Here is an 18,858-nt window from a genome sequence, read left to right as displayed (position 1 = left end):
GGCATGTTGCTACGGTGTTTGTATGTTGGTCTGTGGGCATGTTGCTACGGTGTTTGTATGTTGGTCTGTGGGCATGTTGCTACGGTGTTTGTATGTTGGTCTGTGGGCATGTTGCTACGGTGTTTGTATGTTGGTCTGTGGGCATGTTGGTCTGTGGGCATGTTGGTCTGTGGGCATGTTGGTCTGTGGGCATGTTGGTCTGTGGGCATGTTGCTACGGTGTTTGTATGTTGGTCTGTGGGCATGTTGGTCTGTGGGCATGTTGCTACAGTGTTTGTATGTTGGTCTGTGGGCATGTTGGTCTGTGGGCATGTTGCTACGGTGTTTGTATGTTGGTCTGTGGGCATGTTGCTACAGTGTTTGTATGTTGGTCTGTGGGCATGTTGGTCTGTGGGCATGTTGCTACGGTGTTTGTATGTTGGTCTGTGGGCATGTTGCTACGGTGTTTGTATGTTGGTCTGTGGGCATGTTGCTACGGTGTTTGTATGTTGGTCTGTGGGCATGTTGCTACGGTGTTTGTATGTTGGTCTGTGGGCATGTTGCTACGGTGTTTGTATGTTGGTCTGTGGGCATGTTGCTACGGTGTTTGTATGTTGGTCTGTGGGCATGTTGCTACGGTGTTTGTATGTTGGTCTGTGGGCATGTTGCTACGGTGTTTGTATGTTGGTCTGTGGGCATGTTGGTCTGTGGGCATGTTGGTCTGTGGGCATGTTGGTCTGTGGGCATGTTGGTCTGTGGGCATGTTGCTACGGTGTTTGTATGTTGGTCTGTGGGCATGTTGCTACGGTGTTTGTATGTTGGTCTGTGGGCATGTTGCTACGGTGTTTGTATGTTGGTCTGTGGGCATGTTGCTACGGTGTTTGTATGTTGGTCTGTGGGCATGTTGCTACGGTGTTTGTATGTTGGTCTGTGGGCATGTTGCTACGGTGTTTGTATGCGCAAATTCCACGTGCGTGCGTTGTTATCAACTGTTATTGCTAACAATGGCTAGCCTGGCTAGAGCTAACGCTGGCTGGTGTTCCGACTTATACATTATCTGTTTATTGGGCTTAAAAACAATTGACAGTGTCATCATATCAAATCAGTGTCATCCAGAGATGGGGACTTGGACTTGAGTCATACTTAACTCGTGCACACACAGTGATTTGAGACTTGTCCTCAAAGACTTGAGACTTGACTCGAGATTTGGCACCTCTGAAGAATCTTATTTTTTTTGTCGCATTAACATTAAGGGAATGTCTAATAATAATGTCAACTAATCAATGCTGATTGTAGAGATAAAGATGGGAGTGCTGCATTGGGTCAAGACATCAATATAAGTTAGCAGAGTAAAAATCAGGTGCTCCTCCAGGATGGGGCAAATATAGATACAAGATAAAAAAAAAGAGAGCTAGCTGTCCAATATAAATGGTAAATGGTAAATGGCCTGCATTTATATAGCGCTTTTATCCAAAGCGCTTCACAATCAGTAGGTAGTCTACATTCACCCATTCATACACCGATGGCGGCAGGCTGCCACGCAGGGTGCCTACACACCATCGGGAGCAAGGAGGGTTAAGTGTCTTGCCCAAGGACACAACGACAGCAGCTGGGAGGGAGCGGGGATCGAACCGCCAACCCTTGCGTCATTGGCCGACCCGCTCTACCTCCTGAGCTAAAGCCGCCCCAATATGCCGCCCCAATATGTTTGCAGGAAATTCCTCAGGTGTTGAAGGCAGCAAAAAGAGAAGACATCCGAGACACTCTGAGTGATATTAAAAATCCTTTATTCTACAGGGATACCAACACGTTTCCACTCAAAGAGTCTTCATCAGGGTAATGGGAGCAATCACATACAGGTGCTGCATTTAAAGCCCACTGAGAGGTCATGTGGTGGAGTCACATGGGAGTGATGTAACAACCTCTTTAAAGGAGACACCAGAGGATATGATTGTACATAGAGTCAAAATGGGAGACAGAAGAAAATATAAAAAACATGGAAAAAGTGTCTTTCCTAATTTAACAGGAAGAGGTCACGTAACAAGGTCACACTTTTCATATGAAAAACAATGGCATTGAGTCACAAAAAGATGCATGAAGATCTTTATGTGATTGATAGAATCATGCATTCATGACTCAATTCACTGTGTTGTGTCATTGATCCATGCATATTTTTATAGGAGATGTAAAAGGGTTTGATCCAAGTCCCACCGTCAATTTGAGATAACTCGTCGACGGCAGTCAACCGTTGGATTTTTTTTGACGAGATATCTCGTCGACGGCAGTGAACGTGTTAACACGGAATGCAGGCAGTTTCAAGAGAAATGGAAAGAGCAGTATTTCTTTTGTGAAGTAAATGGGTAAATGAGTCGAATTGATTTTAGTAAAAAAAAAAATCCGGCCCCCATGAGGTCTCAGTTAACTCATTAAGTGCCATAGACGACCTAACTCGTCTTACATAATCCAGCGCTTAAGTGCCAAGGACGAGCTAACTCGTCTTACATAAACATTTTTTTTTTTTGACGGTGGGACATCAATCAACCCCTTTTACATCTTCGAGATAACTATTTGGAGCAAGAGCATGTGTGTAATCTATTTTACCGACCACTAAGTGGCGACAGAGACCGAGAGAAGTCACAGCCACGGGACCCAAAAGCCACAAAAGCAGCCGCCTCCCGCGGAAATGGCTTGGCGATTTTACAGTCAGAAGCCCGGACACACACACACAGAACGGACAGAGATCCCTTCCCCCCAGAGCCGCGCAGCAACGCGCGAACACACACACACACACACACACACACACACACACACACACACACACACACACACACACACACACACCGCGGGAGCAAGCCATTCAAGGAAATGGCGACGCGATTTTACAGTAATCCATTTCAGACTCGTCTTGCCCGACAGGCAGACAGGCAGGCAGGCAGCAGCAACGCGCTTCTGACACGCCCGCTGTTAGAGCCAGGAGGAAGGAGGAGAAGACACACGGAGGGAGGAGTTTGAATGAGAGGGGTGTTTCCTGTTGTTATGGAGGAAATTACTGTTCAAAACTATTGTTTAGAATGTCTGACGGTCTTACTGATGCCAAAAATGAATGGTTAAAGTGACTGTTTCACAAAAAGCCATTTATCTCTGAATAAATTTCCAGACGCTGAAACCATGCTGTACTCAACGGCTAATATCTACATAACTACTAACTCTGCAAACTAACTCTTTTAGACAGAGAAAGCACACATTCTATTAGTTATTTTTAGATGATTGGTGTTCATGAATTCTTAACAGAAAAGAATCCTCGGCTCTTCTAAAATGAGCCAGAATCGTCAAAAACACCCCTGGCACAACTTACCTACAGGAATGAAAACATGGCTGGCATTCAATGTGTTAAACAAATCCGGCCCTCTACCTAATATGAGTCTGACACCCCTGATTTACAGTATTGTCTGTGTTGCCTGTGACATGCTGGGGAAAAAAAGAAAAAGCATGCAAAACCTCCCCGGTGTCCCGGTGGTGCAGGCTCCAATTACCAGTGTTGGGGGTAACTCATTACAAAAGTACTTTTAGCAGTAACTCAGTAATATAACTTATTCCCAATAGGATTTCAGAAATATTATACCAGTTACTTTGTAAAGTAACACGTTACAAATTAAATCAAAGCACATATTTAAATAAAGATAGAATAATTTCCTAATCAATTTGTGTATTTTTATGCAAATAACCACTAAATAGATAACAATAACAAAGGAAAAGGATAACATTTAGAATGTTGGACGTTTACACTCACTTCAAGACGACATTGACATTATATTTCGGGATGGTTCTGGGGCGGCGATGTCATTCTGCTACTGCTGTTATATTGGTGAAAGTAATGCAATAGTGAAGTAACGAGTTACTCTCCACAGACAGAATAAAATGAAAGTAACTATGTAGTATATTACATTTTGAAAGTAACTTGCCCAACACTGCCAATTACAGTGATCCAATTGGCAGAGATGTGTCTGTACCTGTGTGAAGGTAATTGGGAGAATGAGGAGAGAGGAGAGGCGAGGAGGTGGGCCGTTAGCAGGGGGAGGACAGGGAGATGGATGGAGGGGAGAGGGGCTGATGATGAAGAAACGCTGCCTGGGGAACATTTCACTTCAACAGCCTCAGCTCTCACTCCTTCATCAGCCCTCAGAGCTGCAGTAGGAATCGAGCGCGCGTATTTTAAAAAATCCTAAAAAGTTTTACTTGGTCAAACTAAGCTTGCATTGCCCATAATGCCAGGCGTGCTGGAGACAGGAAATTATCATCTGATCAATTGTGTTACTTTGTTGCATTCCTGTGGGTCTGAACTGGTTCAGTCTGGTCAAATAAAATAATGAAGTGGGAGGAGCTTACAAGCCTCAGAATGGAATTTTATTTTTTGTTCTGTTTTCGTCCTTTTTGTCCATGTGTTACGTTCTCGTCCACTGCTGACTCAAGATCACTAGGAGAGGCTGTGTGACCTACTACAGATGTGTGTATGTGTATGTGTGTACGTCCTGTTGTCATGGATACATGCTGGGGGGTAGCACTCCAGCAGCAGCGGTGGAGCTGTGTTGCATCATGGGAGGTGTATTCTTCTTAGCTGGTGTCCATGGACTCCATGTTGGCTGAGCTGGAGTCCCTCTTAATGGAGTCGAAGGTGGCCGCCAGCTCTTGATTGGACGAGATCTGGGACTGGAACTCTAACATCAGTGGGGACTTCTCAGCCTCGGGGATCGCCAGCAATGCCACGACCGCTCGCATCGCTGAGCGCTTCAGCTCGTCCTGCTTCACCGAGTTAGCCTTCACCTTGGTAGTGCACGTGGCCCTGAGCGGCTCCATCAGGCGGTCCAGTCTCTGCAGGACTGCACTGGGACAGAGAGCCGACAGTCTGGCCAGCATCAGGAAGGTCAGCATCTTGATATCGTAGTGGTCTTTCAGTCCGTCCTCCACATGGTTGAGGAAGATGAAGATGTCGAGCCGGTCCAGGCAGCTGTCCAGCAGAGTGTACATGCACTCAAACGCCGCCTTCCTCAGGTCCAAACCATCATCCACCGTGTGTTTGAATGGACCCATCTCCACCTCTCGGATGAGCTCCTTCCTGACTTTAGTCTCATTGTACAGGTGTGGCAGGACCGAGTCCAGCAGGTCCCGGATCAGACTGGGCTTATTATGGGCTGCAGTGTTGAGCGCTACCAAGGCGACGCGACGCACGTTCAGGTCCCGGTCCTCCAGAGTCTTCAGGAAGTCACCTATACAGTTCTTGAGCAGTGGGTCGATGGGCTGTGGCTGGTCGGAGATGGTGAACTTTACCGCCGTGACCACCGAACTCCTGGCATAAGGCGAACCTGACAGCAAGTAAGTCTTGAGCCTTGGCAACAGCGTCTCGGGGTCGATCAGGGTCAGCTTGCCCAGACACTCGGCCACCACATTCCGGGTCCCCTCCTCCACACACTCACAGTGCTTCAGCAGCAGAGACCACACGGATTCTACATAGGGCTTCAGCCCGGAGACAGAGGCTGAGCCGATGATGTCCTTGAGCGCGTGCAGCAACAGATAGTGGCGCTTGGAGGAGGAAATCTCCTGAAGGACAAATGGAAGATACTCTGGAAGATTCCCCACCACTATACTGCCTAGAGCAAAGGATGCTGCCCACTTAACCTCTTCACTGGAGGAGGAGAAAGCATCCAGGATGATGGTCTTGAGTTCTGGTCGGCTGCTCAGGTCCACATAGTGTCCCACCTCGCCCAATGAGAGCAGAGCAAGCAGGTGGATGGAGTCTGTGGACCGGCTGTTCTTTACGTCCTGTATGAACTGTCCCACCACAGCGCGGCCCTCTGTGGGACAAGCTCTGGTCAGAGCACCGACACACTTGGCGATGGAGCAGTAGGCCTGTTTGTGCAGCAGAGCGGCCTTCTGAGAGTAAACCGGCCCTGTCAACATCCTCAACAGGTCCATGTAGCCCAGCCCAGGGGTATCTGTGGCCACTAGGGCCTGGAAGAAGTCTAGCATGGCATGGAGTACCCCTCCCTGCAGCAGTGGCGAGCGGACCAGGGCGATGAGCTGGAGGATGGTGTTGCCTTGGCTCAGATGGCCCAGAGAGGAGGGGTGCGTGCCAGCCAGTGTGGACAGGAAGCACAGCGCCATCTGGGACACGTGCATGTCACTCTCTGAGATCAGAGGGGGCAGCTCTGCCAACACCGCATCCACCATGGCTAGAGTCACCGCAGAGCTGTAGTTCCTCAGCAGGATGTCCAGAGCCGTCAGTGTGCAAAGCTTCAGAGCTCTCTGGTTCTTGCGGAGGAAGGAGGCGAGGATGGGCATGGTGTCGTGGAGCACCGGGCGGAGGTCGATGTTCAGCGGAGAACCGGCAATCAGCGTCAGAGCTTTGACAGTGGTCAGCCTGGTGATCACATTCTTCAGGCGTTCCAGGAAGATCAGCAGAGTTCCAGGAAGCTCGGTGGGCAGAGAGTCGCCCAGGTTACAGATTATCTGTCCCATACAGGAAATGGCTCGCTCTTTGACTTCCTGATCGATGGTGGCGGCTTTCATCCATTTGATCGTACAGGTGAACAGGTCACTGATGTAGGGGGAGGGGTCAAAGCTGTCCGAGGCTTCTGATTGGCTGTCCAGAGGTCTGATAATTTTAACGAGCTGCTGTGTGACTAGCAGGGCCTCGGAGGTGATCTTGTAGTAGGGGTCTCCCACGCAGGCGACCACGGGCGGGACAAGCGCTGGCACAAGGGCGTGGAAGGCGTGGGCGGAGTGCCTTACCATGATGACATAGAGACACGCCAAGGCATTGATCTTCAGGTTGGAGCTGCTGGACTTATCGTTCAGAGAGAAGATGATACCTGGTATTAGTACTGGAATGTGCTGAGTAAGCGCTTCTGGCAGTACGTTGACCAACTCAGTCAACATGTTGAAGCAACACTGACGAGTTTTTACACTCTTCTCCTTCAGCTGCTTATGGAGAGCCTTCACTATCATAGGAACTTGGCTTTGCAGCATGGTGAGGGGCGTGTCTCCTTGCTCCATGGCGTCTGCGTCAGTCAGCCAGCTCTGAGCCGTTCTGGTCTGCTTCAGCAGAGACAGGTATGCATGGAAGATATCCACTTTCACATTCTCCTCACGCTCCTTGAAGCAGGAGATGAGTGCAGGAGAGATGGAGCGGTAGAACTCGGGCAGCATCTCATGTCGAGTCGACACAACGGCATCCAAACACTTTGCCGCTGCACGGCGAACCTTCCAGCTCATATCATCATCATCACTGTACTCATCGTCACTGCCCTGTTGGCCCTCATCGTTCTGCTCTGTGTCCATTGCGTTGTCGTCATCATCGTCATAGTTGTAGTTGGGGTCGTAGGTCAGGTAGTGCAGGCACAGAGAGATCACGGTGGGAATGTGGGGGTAAACCTCCTTAGGACACCTCCTGATGAAGGACTCAAAGGCCTGGATGCAGTACTCTCGGAGTTCATCATCGTCAACGTTACAAAACTTAACAACCAGTGGAATTATCTTCTCCAAATACTCTCCGATGCGGTGTCCGGCCTGTGTGCTGATAGCAGCAGTGCACTGGATGTAGGTTCTGGTGGTGGACATCTTGTCATTTCGGCTCAGCTTCGTCAGAAGATGCTTGATCAGATCGATGAAGACTAGGTTCGAACAAGACATGACCAGGTGTCCCAGAGCCATGATGGTCCTCTTCCTGACAGGCTGTCTGGGGGAGGTGAGCTGAGGCAGCAGACAGCTCAGGATGGATGGGTGTAAGTTCACCAGCAGACCTCCCTGCCTGCAGAGCATGTCAGCCATGATGTCCAGCGCCTTCCAGCAGTCTTCTTGCTTGGCAATGGCACTGGTCAGAGGCTCCGTCATCTTTGTACAAACACTGGCTGCTAGAGTAGAGCCACTGGAGGCGGAGGGCAGCTCTCCGATCACAGTCTTCAGGCCGATTGAGGAGATGTCTCTGAGCTGCTCTTTGTCTGACTGCATATTGGTGCACAGAGTGTCCACTATGGTCTCCACCTGGGATTCCTTCACCTTGCTCACCAGGGGCCCTAGGCATTTGACAGCCAGGTTCTGAACTTCTCCATTCTTATCCTCCAACAGTTTAAGAATCATTGTCACCACCTTCTTCTCGCTGTCATCATCCAGTTTGATTGAATCTTTCTGCAGCTCAGACGTCAGGTCATTAGTAGCCATAAACCTGAAGTCCTTGTCACTGGAAGTCATTTTCTCCAGCAGGTTGGAGATGTCATGCGAGGCGCTTGCCATGTTTCTGCTGTGTTAGCCGTCCTATAGCTAGCAGACTGTGTGTTTCTGCTGTGTTAGCCGTCCTAATAGCTAGCAGACTGTGTTTCTGCTGTGTTAGCCGTCCTATAGCTAGCAGACTGTGTGTGGTGAGTGTGTGTTGCTCTTTCTAGTTAACCCTAGGGGAGTTTTTAGCTTTGGTTTGGTCGGTGTTGCCGTAGATTCAGGCTTTATTGGCTGGGCTATGAGCAAGAGTTGTCCAATTTATAACCCCTGTAGGGATGGATTTATGACATCACTAATGATGGCATAGACATTGTGACATCATCAGTGATGTCATAAAGCCTTCTCTACTTGCCCACATAGCCACTGTGACATCACTGATGACATCATCACCAATGACATCACCAATGACATCACAATTGGTTGAGTGACATCACTGATGACATCATCACCAATGACATCAGAATTGCTCGAGTGACATCACTGATGACACCACAATTGCTTGAGTGTGAAATTAGAATACTGAAGGATGCGTATTTCCATGTTTCGATTTGGCCAGAGCACATACCTTTTCTCTACTTTGCTTCAGGCCTGGACTGGACATTAATTCACAGAGCACCTTTCCCGGTGGGCCGACGCACCTTGGTGCCGGTCGTAACCGACACTGTCCAGAAGGATGAGCGAGAGAGAAAGGGAGAGGAAGGGAGGGGCCAAGGAGGGGGGGGGGGGGGCGCCCCATAAGCATCGGCAGCAGCGGCCCATCGGTTCATTGTTTGTACTGACACTGGTATGGCCCAATCAAAACAATTACCAGGCCGGGCCCCACCCCTCCCCCATCCTCTCTCTGTGCCAGGTAGCTAGGTCAACTGCAGGTCAGTCAGATGAGTTCAGCTGCCAACAATCACTTGATTGAAATTCAGGTGCACCCTACGTCATTTTGTTCTGGAGTGTTGGGGAGCATTTTACTACTAGCTCAATATTACTAGTTTAACTAACGTTACAATTTGCAGTAGTTGGGTAGTTTAACTGCATTAAAATCTCAGCTGAGTTTTCAGTAGTGAACTACCTTGGGTCATTTAGTTTAGGTAATGAATTACAAACTGTATTCATATTATTCCCATATTATTCTTTTTTTTAACTACAGTTTTATTTCAACTACAGTTTTAATGTAGTTTCCTGGAGTAGCTCTCCACCATAAAAGGTGTGTTTACATTTGTATATTGTAAACATTAGAGCAAATCAGGCTTGTATTGTGAGTTGTGATGCAATAATAATTAACCCATTGATACCTGATGCAGCATTTGTGTGTGTATCCCTTTAAGACCGCGAACCACGTTAACGCGGTTCGCGGTCTAAGGGATACGCACACAAATGAGGGATATACACACAAATGCTGCATCAGGTATCAATGGGTTAAAAGAGCACATTTTCCATCTAAGTGTACCTTTCATACCTCAACCAATTAAATTGGATCATATCTCTCTCCTTATGTCTAGTTGATCCAGGCTGTTGAGTCAGCAGTGGAGGAGAGAGAGATGGAGGTAGAGTCTGTAGACTACTTTGCCCGTCATGAGCCTGCTACTGTATGCTGCAGACATTTTTAAATCACCCCCAAACAAGATCCTAAAAACCCTCTGATCTTGAAGGTGTTCACCAGTAAAGATGATGGCACAAGCACAAGGAAGTGGCTGGCGTATTGTAATCAACGCCATTCTTTGTTTTGTTTTGCTTTGTATGTCTGTCCTTCAGCAAAGGCAACTGACATGAGCATTTTTTTTTCACTGGAATGTCAGAATGGAGACATGCACACCAGAGACATGCACACCAGAGCATGAGCAAAGCATGGCACACAGAAATGGTCCCGAAGCTTATCTTTTAAACTGCTCAAAGCTGACATCAAAAAGCTGCTGGGGGGCACACAGCTGACAGCACGCAGAGAAAAGGTAAAGAAAACCCCCCGATTTTTTTTAGCCCATTTTTATCCCCCGTTAGTGCTAATTTTAATTTGTTCATCCTGGTTGCTGCTCCACCCTCTGCCAGTCTGGGGAGAGCGGAAACTAGCTCCATGCTTCCTCCGAGACATGGGCAGTAGCCAGCCGCTTCTTTTCACCTGACAGGGGAAGCTTCACCGGTAGGACATAGCACGTGGGAGGATCAAGCTATTCCAACCAGTTCCCCTCCCTCCGAACAGGCGCCCCTAACGATCAGCGACCAGGATATTGCATGTTTTGGTGAAGGGGTTTCTATATGAAGGAAACCCCCGGGAGGCACGGGGAGAACATGCAAACTCCACACAGAAAGGCCCTTTTGATGACCCCACCTGGGCGGCGGGCACTCAACGACATGCGGACGGGCACGCATTCCTTCAGCGCTCAGAGCGTCGCAAGTGGGAATCGAACCCAGGACCTTCTAGCTCTGAGGTGACAGCGCTTACCACTGCCCCACCATGCCCTCCTGAAAACGTGTTTCTTATAGCCTGTTTATCTAGTTAACATAAATAATAGCCTACTAATTCTTGCATTGAAAAATGCATTATTTGGAAGAAAAAATTGTAAAATGGACTGCATTTATATAGCGCTTTTATCCAAAGCGCTTTACAATGTGTCTACATTCACCCATTCACACATCGAAGGCGGCCAGCTACCACGCAGGGTGCTGGCACAGCCATCGGGAGCAATTTGGGGTTCAGTGTCTTGCCCAAGAACACTTTGACATGCGGACTGGAGGAGCCGGGGATCGAACCACCAACCTTTTGATTAGTGGACGACCTGCTCTACCTCCTGAGCCACAGCCGCCCCAAGAAAAAAAGAGAGAAAGAAGTTATATTAGAGAGACCCCCACAGGTGTTCTTGTCCATGGGGGTCCAGACTCTTTCTATGGGGGCCAAACCCCACAAGCCCCCCCATAACTCGAACCCTTAACTTGTTTAAAAAAGATAGTTCAAGATAAGCCTACATCTTTATTTCATTGGGGGTTTTATCCCTAGTTACACTTTTCTTGCACTTTGTTGTTTATTTCATGTTTTAACAGTGCATGAAGGCATCGTGTATTTCTCCACTACTTTTTGTGAAATAATTTTGAGTGGTATAAAACAAATCTGAAATGTGGGTCACAACTTAAGGACTAAGGGGAAATGTGGTCCTGAGACTAGACCAGTTGAGAACCACTGCCCTAAAGGGTCTTTTGATAGCTGTTTTAGGCTCTCAACACAAAGTCATAAAAAGGGCACTACGCTGCAGTGCAGTCACAGCGCCCCCTGCCTACAAGGAGGATAATACCATTATCTATTAAACATGATCTATTATTTGCAGCAGGGGTCTGCACCACGGTGATGTCTACAACCCAGCAGACCTGTCTTGATGCACGGACCAAGGAGAACTATTGACATCGTGAATAGCGATCTTTCTGAATTGCGTGTTATAACGAGCCAAATACATATCCATTGCATCTACATTAAGTAGATATTCCATCTGATTATTTATGAAGATTATGGGCTAGCCATATTAGCCCACGGTAGCCATGTTGCAAAACATTCAGATGTGTTCAGTGACATAATGACGTGGTTGACATGACAAACAAGCAAACAAACAAGCAAACAAAGAAAACGTCAAGCTCTATCCCATGGAAAAGCAAAGCAGTGATCAGAATCAGATTCACTTTTATTGCCACAGTAGGTAATAAGAAAGATTACATTACAGTATGTAATCTTAAGTATGTAATCGAGGATTTTGACTTAGTGTGAGTATGCAGCGTATCAGTCACATTATAGTCGGAAGACAAAAAATACAGAAAGACAAAATCACAAAAAATCAAAGGTGCAGTCCAATACAATATACACACAAATCAGAAGGACCTGAGTGACTAAACAGGAATTCACAATCCAAAAGGTGCATGATAAAGTTAAAGAGAATACTATAAAGTAAATGAATAGAGTAAAATTATTAGATGTTTCAGTTGAACCAGCTTTGAACCAGCACCGGCAGGTTCCTGGAAAGGGGGTATCAGTGAATGAGAGGGAAAAGACAAACCAGAAGATTGAGTGAGCGAGAGAGAGAGAGAGAGAGGGAGAGAGAGAGGGATAATGAATGTGAGAGAGATTAGGAGAGAGAAAGAGACAGCACCTTTAGCAGGGACTTATTGACTTAGGACCTACTTAGAGAGTGACTTAGGGACTTGGGGAGTGACTTAGGGAGTGACTTAGGGACGTCGGGGTTACTTTGGGAGTGAGAGAGAGAGCGCGCAAGATAATCAATATAGGAGAGAGAGAGAGAAAGAGACTGGGAGATAGAGCAAAAGATGAGAGAGAACAAGAGACTCAATTAATGAGAGACAGAGGGAGAGAGCTAGATTTGTGAAAGGGAGACAGAGAGCTATAGACAATACATGTGGGAGAGAGGGACTAGGGGATTCAGCCAGAGAGAGAAAGACGGTATGTGAGACAGAGAGAGAGAGAGAGAGAGAGAGAGAGAGAGAAAACATTTGGCTTGGGGAGATGAGACGGAAGCCATGTTTCCATTCAGATTTTGCACAAATTCTAAGTGAATTTTTGAAAAGTCGACAATCTTAAAATTCGAGTCAGGTGCGTAAGCGGCTGTTAAGCGAATAAGTAGGTTGTGTGTTGTGGGGGGGTGAGACAAGTGCCTAGATGGAGAGAGAGCTCCCCAACTGATACTCACCATAGCAGAAGTCATAATTATGATGTCATGTCATCTGCTGGTGGCTGTATTTCTCTCTTTCTGGTGGTGACGAGCAGGGGCGTTTCTAGGTCCTGAAGACATTGGGGGCTTTAGCCCGGTAAGCCGACGGGGAGGGGGGGTAAGGGGGGAGGCAGGTTTCCCCCCCCCCCTTAATTTTTTTTGTTTTTTCCAATCCGTAAATACCCATGTTGTGAGTCATTTGAGATGAATACAGAAGAACAAGATTAGTGGGTCTCAAAGTGAGGTCCAGGGACCACCAGAGGTCCTTGATAGGGTTCTGGCGGGAGTCCACTTAGCAAATTCATGAATTGATAAATGTCAGCATTAGCCTCTTTCACTTACAAGAAGTTCTCACAACCTCCCCTCCTCATCCTCTGGTCTGGTCTCCTCAACTCTGCTCTCCTCTCCTCTCCTCTCCTCTGCTGTGGTCTGGTGTCCTCTGTTTTGCTCTGCTCCACTCCCCTCAGGCTGAGATGAGAAAAAAACAAACAGAAAATATCAGTAGGCTATGCAGGACCAAATGATCAGTTACTATTGTCATAGTGTGTCATTACATAATGTTTCTGCTTCACTCCTCACCACCTCCTCTCCACACGAGCTCATCATCTCACTATGAAATTATTCAAACAAATGACATGCACCAACATGCACAGCATCACAGTAGCTACAACTATGAAATGCTCTTATGTTATTTAGTTGTTTAGTTGTGAAGATATTTTCTGAGATAAATGGGCCTTGATGCTCAAGGCCCATTTATCTCAGAAAATATCTCCACACAGAATATTATTAACCATACAAGCTACAAAGCTAGGATCAGCATGAAGCCACAGCCATCCACTCCAATGTCTATAGAAGCTAACGTTAGCATGACTGTCACAATAACAATAGCCTTGACTAAACAGTTACATTAAACAAAACCACACATCACTGCTTCATTAAACCATTACAACAAACAATACCTTGTTCCCAATTCCAGCTAGGCGCTTTTGATTAGATAAAGAACCGTAGGTTGAAGAGCGACATGTTTTATGTCAGGTCTGTTTAACTTTTTCATGTCAATTCACTTCTGGCTGGTGCGCACACCTTACGTCAAGTAGCGTAGATACAACATCACTACGTCCGCTCTAAGTTTCAAAATAAAAGTAGCATATGATACAAAAACGGCACCATCAGAATTTAGGTTTACAGGAAGCGTGTACCTTAATAAAATACCTTCACAGGAGTTACTGGGGGGGGTTCGTACACTCTGACTGAGTTGGTTTCTTCCATGATAAGTCATCATGGGAAAAACCAACTCGACGGGGGAAAGAGGGGGGTTTCGCTGCAAGCACTGACTGAGAGGCTGTTTGTAACATCCGGGGACCTCCGGGGCTAGGAAAGAAACATCCGGGGCTCTAGACCCGGAAGCCCAGGGCTGACGACGCCACTGGTGACGAGTACACGTTACAGCCGAAACCGCAGGAAATGAGGAGAAATGGCCACTGTATTCACCTTATGTTCAGACGCGGTGGTGGGCCAAATTCTTCCGGGTCATGTTAACACTTCCGGCGGTCACGGCGCCAAATACACTGGCGCCGGAACAAGGGGGACATGGGGACATTTTGTCCCCCTTAAAATTTGGTCCCCCTAAAAAAAAAAAAAAAAAAAATTAAATCTGAGGGGGCAACTGCCCCTGACGCTTAGAGCCCACTTTACACTGTTTACACAGCCTGTGATGCTTGTTAAAGCCATGATCGTTGTGGGATTATTACACCTGAGACAGACAGACCCAGGGATCAAATTACAGAGAGCCCACTTTACACTGTTTACACAGCCTGTGATGCTTGTTAAAGCCATGATCGTTGTGGGATTATTACACCTGAGACGGACAGACCCAGGGATCAAGTTACAGAGAGCCCACTTTACACTGTTTACACAGCCTGTGACACTTGTTAAAGCCGTGATCATTGTGGGATTATTACACCTGAGAGACAGACAGACCTGGACTCTGTTTGCACTCACTGTCATTGGCTGCTGCTATAATCGTATACGGTTATTGTTATTTTATTTTTGTGTTGAGATGACAAGTTTTGCACTGTGTTTCGAAGTGATAATAATAATAATAAGTTCAGTGTTTCTGCCTGTGTTGCTGTCTGTTGTAGTGTAATTGTAAAATGACCTAAAGGGAGAGCAGGTCACCAAGTGAGTGAGAAAAGGAGAAAATACTGAATAATTACATCACTACAGTATAATCCTAATGTTAATTTAAAATTAGATATTCCTCTAAATATGGCTAAAAATCATCCAGACGTTCAAAAAAACATAATTTTTTCTTGCCGGCGCCCTGACGGGAGCCGGCAAAAAAACATTGAAAAAAAAAAAAATTTGAAAAAAATTTGAAAAAAAAAAATTGACAAAAAAAATAAAAATGTCCCCCTAATTGCAAACTCGTTCCGGCGCCACTGGCCAAATACAAAAGAACGTCAGAAGAAGAGAGTTGTTTTTGTAGCGGACAGTGCAGGGGGTAAAACAAAGAACATAGCCTACTACTTTGAGCTCGGTACACAGCAGCAAGAATTAACGAGCCAGTTACATGGCATTGCATTCTTAGACATTGCCGTTTGCTTTTATTTGGTATGTTACATACAATTGGCTAAATTATTAGTTAATTCAGAGTTAGATGATATTGGAACAGCCAGCCTTTATATTTTTATTTTTTTTAGCCGGAAGTCGTCACACGACCACACAACTCAAATGGGCGTGGCTACATAAGGTGAATAACGCGTCAGTGTGCAGAAGGCATGTTGGGCATGGAGGGAGAGCCTTTGGGCTGCAGGCTTTTCAGAACAGAACAACATGGTGATCTGCTGCAACATCATTGGATCGGATCGCGCCAGCTTATTCGAAAAAATATGTTTCCATCTCCAATTTTGAGCAGGAACTGTTTTTCTAAAAAGGCAAAAACCAACTCAAAAAACTTGTTGGCAAAAATTGCGGATGTTTTTTTTCTCTCAAATGTTGGCATCAAGACTAGAGAGAGAGAGAGAGCGATAGAGAGAGAGAGAGAGAGAGAGACCCAATGAGTGAGAGAGAGAGCTACAATAAATGGGAGAGAGGGTAAGAGACACACTAAAGAGAGAGAGAGAGCAAGACCCAGAGAGCGGGAGAGTAAGAAACCCTCTCGGTTGGAGAGAGAGCAAATGGGAAAGATAGTAGGAGAACCCAGCAAGAGAGAGAGAGAGAGAGAACAATTGACTCAGGAAGTGTGTGAGAGAGAGAGAGAGAGAGAGAGCAAGAGACAGAGGGCGAGAGACAGAGACAGAGAGAGCGAGAGAGGAAGCGCGAGGCTGAGTGTGAGAGAGCAGCGTAAAAGAAGACAGCTCCTGTAGGCTGCTGGCTGTGTGGATCACCAGAGGAGCGGACTCACTCTGGAAACCATCAGATCTCCTCCATCTCCTGAAGGCACACAGAGGAGACATCACTGAACACTGCATCTGTCCAAGTGAAGTAACAGACTAGACGGACACAGAGGAGACATCACTGAACACTGCATCTGTCCAAGTGAAGTAACAGACTGGACGAACACAGAGGAGACATCACTGAACACTGCATCTGTCCAAGTGAAGTAACAGACTGGACGGACACAGAGGAGACATCACTGAACACTGCATCTGTCCAAGTGAAGTAACAGACTGGACGGACACAGAGGAGACATCACTGAACACCTCATCTTTCCAAGTGAAGTAACAGACTGGACGAACACAGAGGAGACATCACTGAACACTGCATCATCTGTCCAAGTGAAGTAACAGACTGGACGGACACAGAGGAGACATCACTGAACACTGCATCTGTCCAAGTGAAGTAACAGACTGGACGAACACAGAGGAGACATCACTGAACACTGCATCATCTGTCCAAGTGAAGTAACAGACTGGACGAACACAGAGGAGACATCACTGAACACTGCATCTGTCCAAGTGAAGTAACAAGACTAGACGGATATCTCAGAGGTGAGACGAGGGGTCACCAGTGCCACTGAAGATCTTCTGGGGGAGAATTAAGCTTTGCGGAGTTGAAGGAATACTGTGGAAGAGTCTGGACAGGGACCGACATGTTCTACTGAGGGCTTACGCAGGAGGAACAGGGAGACTTCAGGAATATTTCACATTTCAGCACGAGTGATTCTTTCCTTTTTTCTTTTTTTGATGGTGGGAGGATCAGAGAGGAAAGTATTCAAGCTGACCTCCAATGCTTGGCGGACCCACCTTGTTGTGAGCATGTGCGGGTGTGTGTGTGTGTGTGCGCACGCACGCAAGGTTATTATCGTTAACAAAAACGAATGAGATAACGAAAACTAGGTGTGAAAAAGCATTTGTGTGAATTGAAATAACAATAAAAACAAGGCTTCAAAAAATATATAAGTGAAACTGTATTGTGTGTTTACAAAACTAACTAAAGTAAACTAAAATGATAGAGAAGAGTTTTCATTTCATACATAACCCTACGCAGTATTTAGGCTGGGTTCTAGTTAATGAGACAAAACACTATATAACTGACACATCTTTTACAGGTGTCTTGTGTGGATGATGGCTGTTCATCTGTCCTAGTTATATTTTGTTGAGTTTTTATTACACAGTACTTAACCCTAACCCTTTTTGAATCTCACCCCTGACAAACCCCCCATATTACAAAAAACTAAAACTAAAGCTGTGTTCACACCGAGATCTTTATTTTTCTCCCTGTCGCTCGAGTCAACCCTTTGGAATCGCTCTGTCGCTGTGTTTAAATCGCTCCGCAAACCGGGAGCGCACTCCGCCCTCGGGCCGAGGTGTTCATACTCAGAGCTCGGAGAGAGGGAGAGACTATTTTGTGCACAATTGGCAGCACCTGTGTCGGCCCGCTGAGAGATGTGGGCGGGGTGCAGCGAGCTTGAGAAACGAGAGAGATCTTCACTGTCAAGAAACAAGCAAACAACACAACTGTGTTTTCCCCTGATGCAAGGGGTTACGGCAGCCAATCAGCATTGAGCGGCAAGCGACTGTTGGCAGCGGAATTTCGCTCGAGTTGGGATATTTCATCTCGGGCGACGAGCGTATTTTCTCCCTATCGCTCTGCCGCTGTCGCTCGGACGCCCAGCGATTTTTCCCCCGGGCGAATATACGCTCAATCGCTCGTTTGCATTGACTTTGTATGTAAACTAGATGCCAGCGAAAAACTTTAATAGGTCGGTGTGAACGCAGCTTAACAGTGAAACTAATAACAACTAAACTAAGGGGGAAAAAAGCAAACCCGCAAATGAATTCAACTAAACGAACTAAACTGAGTTTGAAAACAAAAGGGCAAAATGAAAATAAAAACGAATGAAAAATGCAAAACTATAATAACCTTGGTGTATGCGTCTGGGAGTGAAAGAGAGAGAGAAAGTTGGTGAGGGTGGGTCAGACTTCATCATGTTGCTCATCCGTCTCACAGGTGCTGCCATACTGCCCTCTGCTGGCCTGGAGTGGCTGTAAGGTAAACCCACATGTTTAGCTTGACACACATACAAACTAGTGTCACACTGATGTCAGTTGCATGATCATCTAAGGGGGAGGGGATCATTTATGCTTTTCTGAGAATACAATAGGTTTGACCTGTGTAGGCTACTGCTGGTTTGTTTTCATCACAAAGGTCCTTTTTGAACCACAGCTCATCCACGACCATCGACTGTTTCTCCTCTTGCTTTGGAGCCGAAAAGGGAAACTAAGCTCCAAACAAAGCTGCGTGTTTCAACAGGGATATGCACATTTGAACTAATGCCATTTCTTCTTCGTCCTCGTTTCAAAAGGATTCTATAATCAGAAGATGAGAAGATAAACGGACTGTGGAAGACCTATGAGTGGAAATCTACACTGTGTTTGGAATGTTCTCCCTGCATTGTGTGGTGGGCTGCATAA

The 18,858-nt window shown here is 46.5% G+C and overlaps 1 pseudogene across 1 annotated transcript; it reads right to left on the bottom strand.

Moving 5' to 3' along the window:
* Positions 1-4,589: 4,589 nt before the first annotated feature.
* On the bottom strand, positions 4,590-8,264 carry LOC310778890 (cullin-associated NEDD8-dissociated protein 1 pseudogene; annotated as a pseudogene). Its single transcript has one exon. The product of its transcript is annotated as a cullin-associated NEDD8-dissociated protein 1 pseudogene (transcript).
* Between the last annotated feature and the right edge of the window lie 10,594 nt (positions 8,265-18,858).

Source organism: Poromitra crassiceps, assembly GCF_964638095.1.
Source record: "Poromitra crassiceps genome assembly, chromosome: 6".
Taxonomy (NCBI): domain Eukaryota; kingdom Metazoa; phylum Chordata; class Actinopteri; order Beryciformes; family Melamphaidae; genus Poromitra; species Poromitra crassiceps.
Note: the sequence above shows the minus strand (reverse complement) of the source record. Positions and strands in the feature narration are given on the sequence as shown.